Source organism: Palaemon carinicauda, chromosome 41 (genome assembly GCF_036898095.1).
Source record: "Palaemon carinicauda isolate YSFRI2023 chromosome 41, ASM3689809v2, whole genome shotgun sequence".
Classification (NCBI taxonomy): domain Eukaryota; kingdom Metazoa; phylum Arthropoda; class Malacostraca; order Decapoda; family Palaemonidae; genus Palaemon; species Palaemon carinicauda.
The window spans coordinates 19,487,694-19,497,693 of NC_090765.1; the positions used below are offsets into that span (position 1 = coordinate 19,487,694).

General features: G+C 32.0%; 1 protein-coding gene across 3 annotated transcripts in view; it reads left to right on the top strand.

The window, feature by feature from the left end:
* Positions 1-10,000, top strand: part of LOC137632263 (ATP-citrate synthase-like) — a 369,682-nt gene that overhangs the window by 280 nt on the left and 359,402 nt on the right. The window lies entirely within an intron of this gene.

Here is a 10,000-nt window from a genome sequence, read left to right on the forward strand (position 1 = left end):
CCCACATCTGTCAACCGTATTATGACTATCACTGAAAATCATTAGAATGCGAGTAAACCGAACTGCCAATTGCCGGCTAATTTAAAACTGTTCGAGTAAACGTGGTTGGCCGGACTGCAGTGTTGGCATTCGCAAATGTACTTCCGTCAGTCTGGTCGATAATATTATGTCTGAGGGAAATAAGCTTCATAAGTTCATTTCCTTTCTTGAGTCTAATTCGTCAACCACTTCGTAATGTTTCGTGTAGCTATATCATGGTAGCTGCTAAATGCTTTCTTAATTTGCAACTTGGTAGCTGCTAAATGCTTTCTTAATTTGCAACTTGGTAGCTGCTAAATGCTTTCTTAATTTGCAACTTGGTAGCTGCTAAATGCTTTCTTAATTTGCAACTTGGTAGCTGCTAAATGCTTTCTTAATTTACGAAGTTGCAGAAATGTCATTTACGAATATGCATTAGTGTGGTATGCTTGTAGATGCGTGCATTTTATAGTGCTGTCCGGGTGTTCCTAATGTTAAAACATGCTTTTTCAAGGTTTTATTCTCTATTTGTTTAATACTTTTTTTTTATAGAAGACTAGAAAATATTGAGTTTTTGTAGATCCAACACCTAGACCAAATAAATGCAATACATTGTAATCATAAGTCTAGGTCCATTATATATTTATTAGACTAACAACTCTCTTTTGGATCATTCACCAAGCCTACGTAAATATACTGTAACTAACTGACCAACTCTTTCTTTGAAATAATACATTAAGCTACAGAAATATAGTCTCTCTCTCTCTCTCTCTCTCTCTCTCTCTCTCTCTCTCTCTCTCTCTCTCTCTCTCTCTCTCACTCGTGAATTCAAATAATTACAAATAATATGAAGCCATTTCCCATTATAATACTTAAGCTACATAAATATATTCTCTCTCTCTCTCTCTCTCTCTCTCTCTCTCTCTCTCTCTCTCTCTCTCTCTCTCTCTCTCTCTCTCTCTCTCGTGAATTCAAATAATTACAAATAATATGAAGCCATTTCCCAATATAATACTTCCGATCAAACTAATATCTAAAGTACTAGATTTCGACTCGACTCCTCCTACGGTTATTCAACTAGGAAAAGTATTAACAAACTTTTCTAGATACTTGAAAAATACCAGGATTGCTTTTTCCCTACAGAAAAACAAACATACAAACGGTAAAATCGCCGAGATAGTGACTTTTTATTAGCCTCCAACTACCAGGTAACAATAATTTTAGATATCAAATATATTTGGGAACATAATTATATTAGTAGAGATAATTGAATTTATGCCAGTAGCGCAGAAACTTATTTTTCACTTTTTACTTTATGATTTAAGCGAATTAAACGTTTTTTCCCATTACTGTTACCCGGTGTAGTAAATATATATATATATATATATATATATATATATATATATATATATATATATATATATATATATATATATATATATATATATATATATATATGTATATATATATATATAGGCTACATATATATATATATATATATATATATATATATATATATATATATATATATATATATATATATATATAGAGAGAGAGAGAGAGAGAGAGAGAGAGAGAGAGAGAGAGAGAGAGAGAGAGAGAGAGAGAGAGAGAGAGACTTGTTCTTTATTACTGCATATAGGGGAATATCTATCCATATATATATATATATATATATATATATATATATATATATATATATATATGTATGTATATATACGTATATATATATATATATATATATATATATATATATATATATATATATATATATATATATATATATGGATAGATATTCCCCTATATGCAGTAATAAAGAACAAGTCTCTCTCTCTCTCTCTCTCTCTCTCTCTCTCTCTCTCTCTCTCTCTCTCTCTCTCTCTATATATATATATATATATATATATATATATATATATATATATATATATATATATATATACACACACATACAATTATGGATGAGCATAGAAGTTTTATTGTCTTATCCCACTACTTACATCAAATGAACTACATGATCTTAATACAGTTAACAGCTGACCATTCTAGTACTGTAACATTCTACAATGTAGTATTTTAAGACTACCGGTATATGATGCAATATTGTCATCGTGGAGTTCATGCTGAAAATACACTTTTTATAACTTTCCCTTTTGTACACCTGCGATTTTGTCAGATGATGGATGCCGTGTCATCAAAAATGGTGTCTAACGTGTCAAACAGTACAGTATCCGATAGACATTTTTCCTTATATCAGTTGTGTATTGCACATCATGCTGTCTTTTTATTCATTTGGTATCTATGTTCATCTTTGCCAACATTACGTTTCAATAGTCATTAATTATATATTCCTTTCATGTGCTGAGGAGCATAGGCTGATTGGCATAGGCCTAGTCTACTTCGAAAAATTAATTGGTACATCCCGGTTAACTGAGCTTTATCTGCAAAGTGTTCACAGAAACGAATCGAATGCTAATATTGGTTGCATAACTAAAGTCATTTATGTCCTTTTATCTTACTTTCAAAATTAGCACCTTCGATATCAGGTAAAAAAAAAAATCAACATTGTAGAAATTGTACTTGACCCAGTGTTTTGTTATATTTTCTTGGACGAATTTATTCTCCGTAGTGATGTAAAATAAATATTGATGTATGCTGTAGTATTGTTGCCTAAACTAAAAAAAATGCATTTCATAAGCATGTTGGATAAAATGAAAAGTATTGTGTGAAACTGATTAGAAAATATAGGAAAATGTGAAGAAGTTATAATTTAGCTAAGCACATAATATAACTGCCGCTTGTGATACGTTAATCACAGCAGTTTTGACTAATATAGTTTTTCGGTTTAAACGTGAGTTTCATAACTTGGTTTATATTTTCTAAGAGGGTAAATTAAATTTCTTATTACATTAATTACTTAAAACTTAGCTTTAAGATTATATTATATTTTTTTTTCATCGTAAAAAATGCGAACGTGTGGTCTTAAGAAAACAAACTTAACAAAGACAAGCAAAACATATTGTGAGATTGTGCAAGTCACCGGGAGTGAGCACTTCTGTAGGCTACTTGTCCTCGTTGAAAAGAAAAGACTTCTTGTTTCGTCTTCATCCGGGTTATTTTCAAGAGGAAAGGGGAGAGGAATTCTCTAAGAACACAAAAGCCAATATTCAATTTGTAATTATTATCGGAAATGAATTTTGGAACATTTAGTGCCACATCTTGTGGAACATTTTGAAAAGGCCATAAGAAATAACTTAAGACTCAGCATTGTTCTTAAGGATGCTGAATTTACGATGCTTGTACTACCTACACAGCTTGGGAAATGATTAAAATAATAAGAACGTTCAAAACTTCAAGTCATTGGCTTTAATTTACAATAGTACTATTGGATGGATCTTAGTGGTTTATTGGCACTCCCTACTCAGTTTTCAACTGGTCTGGGAACCTAAATAAGGATTGTAGTCTTAAGAACACTTCTAGCTAGCTTTATGTGATCTGTCATTTATCGTGGCCTATGGGGAAAAATAAGTGAATTACGATTATATTGTAAGCGATACCGAGTTCAACCCAGTTATAGACAGTGTAGAAGATAAGTCCGAGTTTCAAGAACGGAAATTAGAGACAATCAATTCAGATAGAAAAACGTATGAAATCCATGTGAACATTTTAACATAACTCTGGTAGTAAAGAAATTGAGGTAGAACATACTGATGTAGAATTAATAAAACCAGTGAGAAATCTAGTTTTATTCATTTTAGATAATGAATGATTACCAAACATCTTGAAATGATGAGACATTGTAATCTATAAAATGTAGCCTTCAAGAAGAAATATATAAATGTTTATACTTTGAAAAAGGCTCGAAGTTAATCAAATAACCACAGGATCTGACTAATTCAATTGGATGTATGATAATCTACTAAAAGGACCAATATAAAGAAGTTGTGGCTTAATTGATAACCCGAAATTTCTAAAGATGTGATTTAAAAGCGCTTTTTTAATTTCACTGTGGAACTGTTAAGAGGTTTTTTTACAAGAGATTACATATGTGGCATATGACTAACGTCGGAGAAGTTGTCATTGTTAACATGCAATAACTTTTATCTCGATGTGTTATCTAAACATGCTTGTAAGCATGAAATAAGTTCTTATCTGTAACTCGGCGTGAGTCTGTCCAAAAGTGCATTTCTTGTAATTTTAAGAAGCTCGTGTATCTAGTTAAACTGAAATGGATGAAAAAGTTTGAAAACTTTAGCAAGGAGCAAATGGTTTAAATGTTTATATATTTTCAAATGACTAGTAAATATGTTCGAAACTTTAGTGATTCCACGACAATCTAGGCTTCATTAAGTTTGCCATGACTGAGCAATAATAATGATTCACAGACATTCCCCATCACCTTGAATTTATCGGGATTTTAAATGCCAAGGAGACAAGCGGAAAAACATGATCCCATGTCTATCTCCAAGTGATTAAATTCTACTCGTATGTGACCTGTATGAATACGTGGCATGCTATATCGTACTGTGATATTCCTCCTGCTATATATAATGAGAGAGAGAGAGAGAGAGAGAGAGAGAGAGAGAGAGAGAGAGAGAGAGAGAGAGAGAGAGAGAGAGCATTGGCGAACCGGTTAAACTCTTGAATTTAATGTCTGCTAGAACTGATAAGAGATAACTAAATTTAGTTGGTAGGATCGAACGAAGAATCACGTCTCATCTGAATGCTTAAACAGCGCATGGGGTAAATGTCTATTGGGGAAAAGATAATTATAGAAAAAGATAACCATCTTTGTCTCTGATTGCGGCCTCCGGCTTCCCTTTCAATCGTGTTGCCAACCTGTGAATCACAGTAACCTGGCAACATAGATTATATAACAGAGTATGGTAATCTGAGATACGATCTCGTAAGCGATGTCACTACCTGAATATTTATTGCTTTCTTGGCGGCATACCTTGAAACAGAGCCTTAAAAGACAGCCATATTTGACTAAAGCCTTATAAGCATTTTTTATCCTGTGGATATTATGTAAATGATTTTGATTTCGTTTGGGGCTTTAGTGTTTACGAATGTTTGTGTTTGAATTACTGTTTTTCACTTATTCGTTAAACCCTTACTGTACATCGCAACAACAGTCAATTTTGAGTGTTTGCATGCAGTTGGTGAATTTTTTACATCACTATTTTTTAATAGAAAAACGTTCAATTCTTTATTGAATAATCGCTACTTTTCTCTATCAGCTATGGTAAGCAGCTCTTCTAGGAGAAGGACACACCAAAATCTAACCAGTGTTCTCTAGTCTTGGTTAGTGCCATAGCTTCTGTACATGATCTTCCACTGTCTTGGGCTAGAATTCTCTAGCTCGAGGGTACTCTGGCATACTATTCTACCTAATTTCTCTTCCTCTTGTTTTCTTAATTTTTTTTTATAGTTATCGGAAATATTTGTTTTAATGTTACTGTCCTTAAAATATTTTATTTTTCCTTGTCTCCTTTCTTCACTGGGCTATTTTTCCTGTTGGGATTGTAGCTTAGCAAGTAATCATGATAATAATAACAATAATAACAGACTAAAAACACCAGCCCGAAATGTGAACGTGGGTAGGCCTGAGGTAGTTTATAGCTCTGTAGGCCTACAATATTAGTATATGCTCTTGATAGATATGTCTTTGTCTGTACTTTCTCGTATATTTCCGTTGTGAGTATATACGTCCTCAGGTCAAATTGTGTTTTAGATTATTTGGCGAGCCATTTCCTTAATCTAGTTTATTTTCTATAGTCTTTATTAGTTTTCAGAATGATAATCTTATAAAAGGCTTATATTATGAACGAATCTTAATCGTAGTTATAACCTCTGTTATAAACAGTATTGAGCATGATAAGAAAGTTATTGTTAAGACTATTGGATGAAGAGAAGTAGAAATGGAAATATTCGCACTCTCTCTCTCTCTCTCTCTCTCTCTCTCTCTCTCTCTCTCTCTCTCTCTCTCTCTCTCTCACACACACACACACACTCACGAAGTCATATAAACGCACTTAAAAAGCCACAAACGTGAAGCTAATGAAATAAGATGAAAATCATATTTTCAAATATATATTGAAGTATGATATCGGTAAATTATATTTTTTTCCCATGTAACTACACAATTCGGAAATAGTAAGTGGATATTATTATTATTATTATTATTATTATTATTATTATTATTATTATTATTATTATTATAGGATAAATATTATCTATCCTGAACTAGTGACTGGTGAAATAAGATGGTGGATTTAGTTGAGTCACCATGAATATAACTTTAGCCTTTTTTTATCCTTTTGAAAAAACTCGAACCACTGGGCCCCAGAACCACTTTTTGTTTTAAGTACGAGACGAAATAATGGTGTCATCGAGTTTTTCCCCTCTTTTTGCTTAGTTTGACTGGATCCTTTTTCTTTGGTGTATGTGTGTGTGTGTGAGGGGGGGGGGGAATCAACGAGATTCTTTTCGTATAATCACATAGTGTTATTTCAAGGGATTCTTGTCATTTTAAAATTGTGCTGTTAAGGAATGTATAGCCTGGTGTTGTCTGTTATTCAAGAGTGATTTGAAATAGAGTATGATAGGAATTTTATATAATTTCTATGCAACCATATACAGTATACACGAATACACACACACACACACACACACACACACACACACACACATATATATATATATATATATATATATATATATATATATATATATATATATAAATATATATATACACTGTATATATACACACACACACACACACACACACACACACACACATATATATATATATATATATATATATATATATATATATATATACATATATATATGTATGTATATATATATATATATATATATATATATATATATATATATATATATATATATATATATATATATATATATATGTCTGTATATCCGATGTCTCCACTGGTTAAAGTATTTGTTCGTGAGCTCCAAGTGCCGTTGTTTGCATTTTCTGGCAGTGCAGGGAATGTGTAGCTCAGCGTTTGATGTTACGATTATTCTGAAAACATTTAATTGTATAATGAAATGCCCAGTTTTGATGTTAAAAGCTAATTTTTGGTCACTAAAGACGGCAAAGTAATATATAGCCAACTTCAATACCAAATTAAACATTTTGATGGGACACGTGACTAACTTTAATGTTATTAAGAGAAATGTCGAAAGCTACGCGTAACAAATTGGGTATATTTATGTTTCTTGGGATATTTTTGTTAAAAATATGACTTTAATGTTATTTTGTAGACATTATTACATCCTACACGTGGTATTTTAGGATACTGAAGACTTGAGTGCTACTGGTGGAATTAGACGTATGCAATTTTATTATATCCTTAAAATGTAAGTTATTTTGGGTACCATTATTGATGGTAAGATTTTATTCGAAAAATTATCACAAGACATTAATATTTGAATTTAACATATATCATAGTCTTAGTAGTTAGGGCTCAAATCTGTTATTTCGAATTTCTCTTCACTTGGTCGCTTCCACAAAGCCTTTGTTCAGCCACCCTACTCCTGGCCGTGTTATCAGTAAGTGGCCAACCATAATGTTGATATCAATCATTATATAATATAGTGGATTGTGATTATACATTATTTTTATGAAAAAATTTCTTAGCATTGTAATAGTTTAATGGAATCTTATTTTATGTATGATTCGAATGGTAGGTCTCTTATAAGTGAAATAATATTAGTGTTGATTTTTTATTGTTCTAAACTCTGGCACCGTCGTTCAGTTAGTGCATTATGCATGTTGCATAAGATTTTTTTTATATAATTCTGACCATCCTTTACATTTAAATCTTCCCGGACAGTTCCATCCTGTTCGTGATACTAGGTATGCAGTTGATTATATTAGTCAGGCCTTCTCCACCATGAGGCTCAATACTACGCAGTATTCTAGAAGTTTTATTCCAGCTGTGTCCAAGTTGTGGAATAATCTTCCTAATCGGGTAGTTGAATCAGTAGAACTTTAAAAGTTCAAACTTGCAGCAAATGTTTTTATGTTGAACAGGCTTACATAAGTCCTTGTATAGTTTATATGACAGAAGTATCTGTTTTAATGTTGTTAATGATTTTAGTATATTTCATTTTAATTTTTCATTACTTCTTATATCGTTTATTTATTTCCTTTCCTCACGGGCTATTTTTCCCTGTTGGAGCCCTTGGGCTTAAAGCATCTTGCTTTTCCAACTAGGGTTGTAGCTTAGCTAATAATAATAATAATAATAATAATAATAATAATAATAATAATAATAATAATAATAATAAACAACTGTTTGCACTCGAATAAGTCAGAATATGAACACCCTTCGTAGTGTGATTACTGCCGAATAGCTTATGTTGCTTTTGTGTGAATTCGTAAGTGAGATCTATTCTTCAGGTGAAGAAATCGTTTGAGGAATTTGAATAACTGTTATTATTATTATTATTATTATTATTATTATTATTATTATTATTATTATTATTATTATTATTATTATTACAAGCTAAGGTATTACTCTGGTTGGAAAAGCAGGATGTTATAAGCCCAAGGGCTCCAACAGGGAAAATAGCACAGTTAGGAAAGTAAAGTACGAATAAATAACCTATAACAAAGTAATAAACAATCAAAATAAGATATTTTAAGAACAGTAACAACATTAAATTAGATCTTTCATATATTAACCTTAAAAATAAGAATAAAACAAGAGGAAGAGAACTACGACACAACAATGTGTCAGAGTGTACCCTCAAGCAAGAGAACTCTAATCCAATACAATGGAAGGCTGTGGAATAGGGGCTATGGCACTACCCAAGACTAGAGAACAATAGTTTGATTTTGGAGTATTCTTCTAGAAGAGCTGCTTACCATAGCTTGAGTCAGTGTGTTTGAATTGTATACATTTTCTAACATGATATAAATGCGTTTAATGCGTTCAATGCCTTCATAAGAAATGCTTGTATGTACTTATGTAAGCTATAACATGTTTCTCTGATAAAACTTTGCATATGACAATGTTATGTAAGTACTCTCTCGACCATCTTCACTTTATAACTGATCAATCAGAAATAAATTCCATGAGTAGAGGCCCGACACAGTATTGGCTGTTTTATAATCCTATACAGAAGGCCCACTTAAGCATACGCTTTTGTGCTCTCTGAATAGATAGACATCTTTCAATCTACCTACGGTAGGTAGCACTTTCTTTGTCCCCTTTCTCTTGAAATTTCGGAATTGTAATTGGAGTATTATGTTACCAAGCAATCATCCTATATTAATTTTTAAGAAACCACCTCATCATGCATACATTTCCTTTTATTTGGAAAAAAAGCTGTTCTTAGCTTCTATTGCAAAACAGATGTTCTTATCTTCTATTGAAAAACAGCTGTTCTTAGCTTCTATTTAAAAACAGATGTTCTGAACTTCTTTTTAAAGAAAAAACTGTTTTTAGCTTCATATTGAATATTCAAATCACTCGGTTGGCATAAACGAAACGTGGACTCCGGTATTTCTTCATGTATCCCATTATAAGCTTCCACAGACACTTCTTTTCTTTAGCAATTTTGGTATGTGTGCCATTTATAGTCCAAAGCGATGGAAGAGAAGAAAATTAGAAAGTCCCCTTAAGGCAGAAAGTCCATCGACTTAGAACACCTACAATCATCACCCAGGCTCTTGCCACGCTTCCTGCTGTTACAAGTAGGCCTATTCTGCTAGGCCTAAGTAGAGATAGATATGATCTAATGTCACGTCGCAATTTGGACTACGGACAACGAAACTTAAGTTTAGCCACACGTAAAATCTGGTACTTTTAGTTGGTTGTGGACATTTCCTTCTCCTAAAAAACAAAGAATTTTTGCCTTCTGTTGCATTTTGACGTGTCTTGGTTTCATGTTATAGTAACATGATCTTGAAGCCTATACTGTATGTTGGTTAAGAACAATTTGA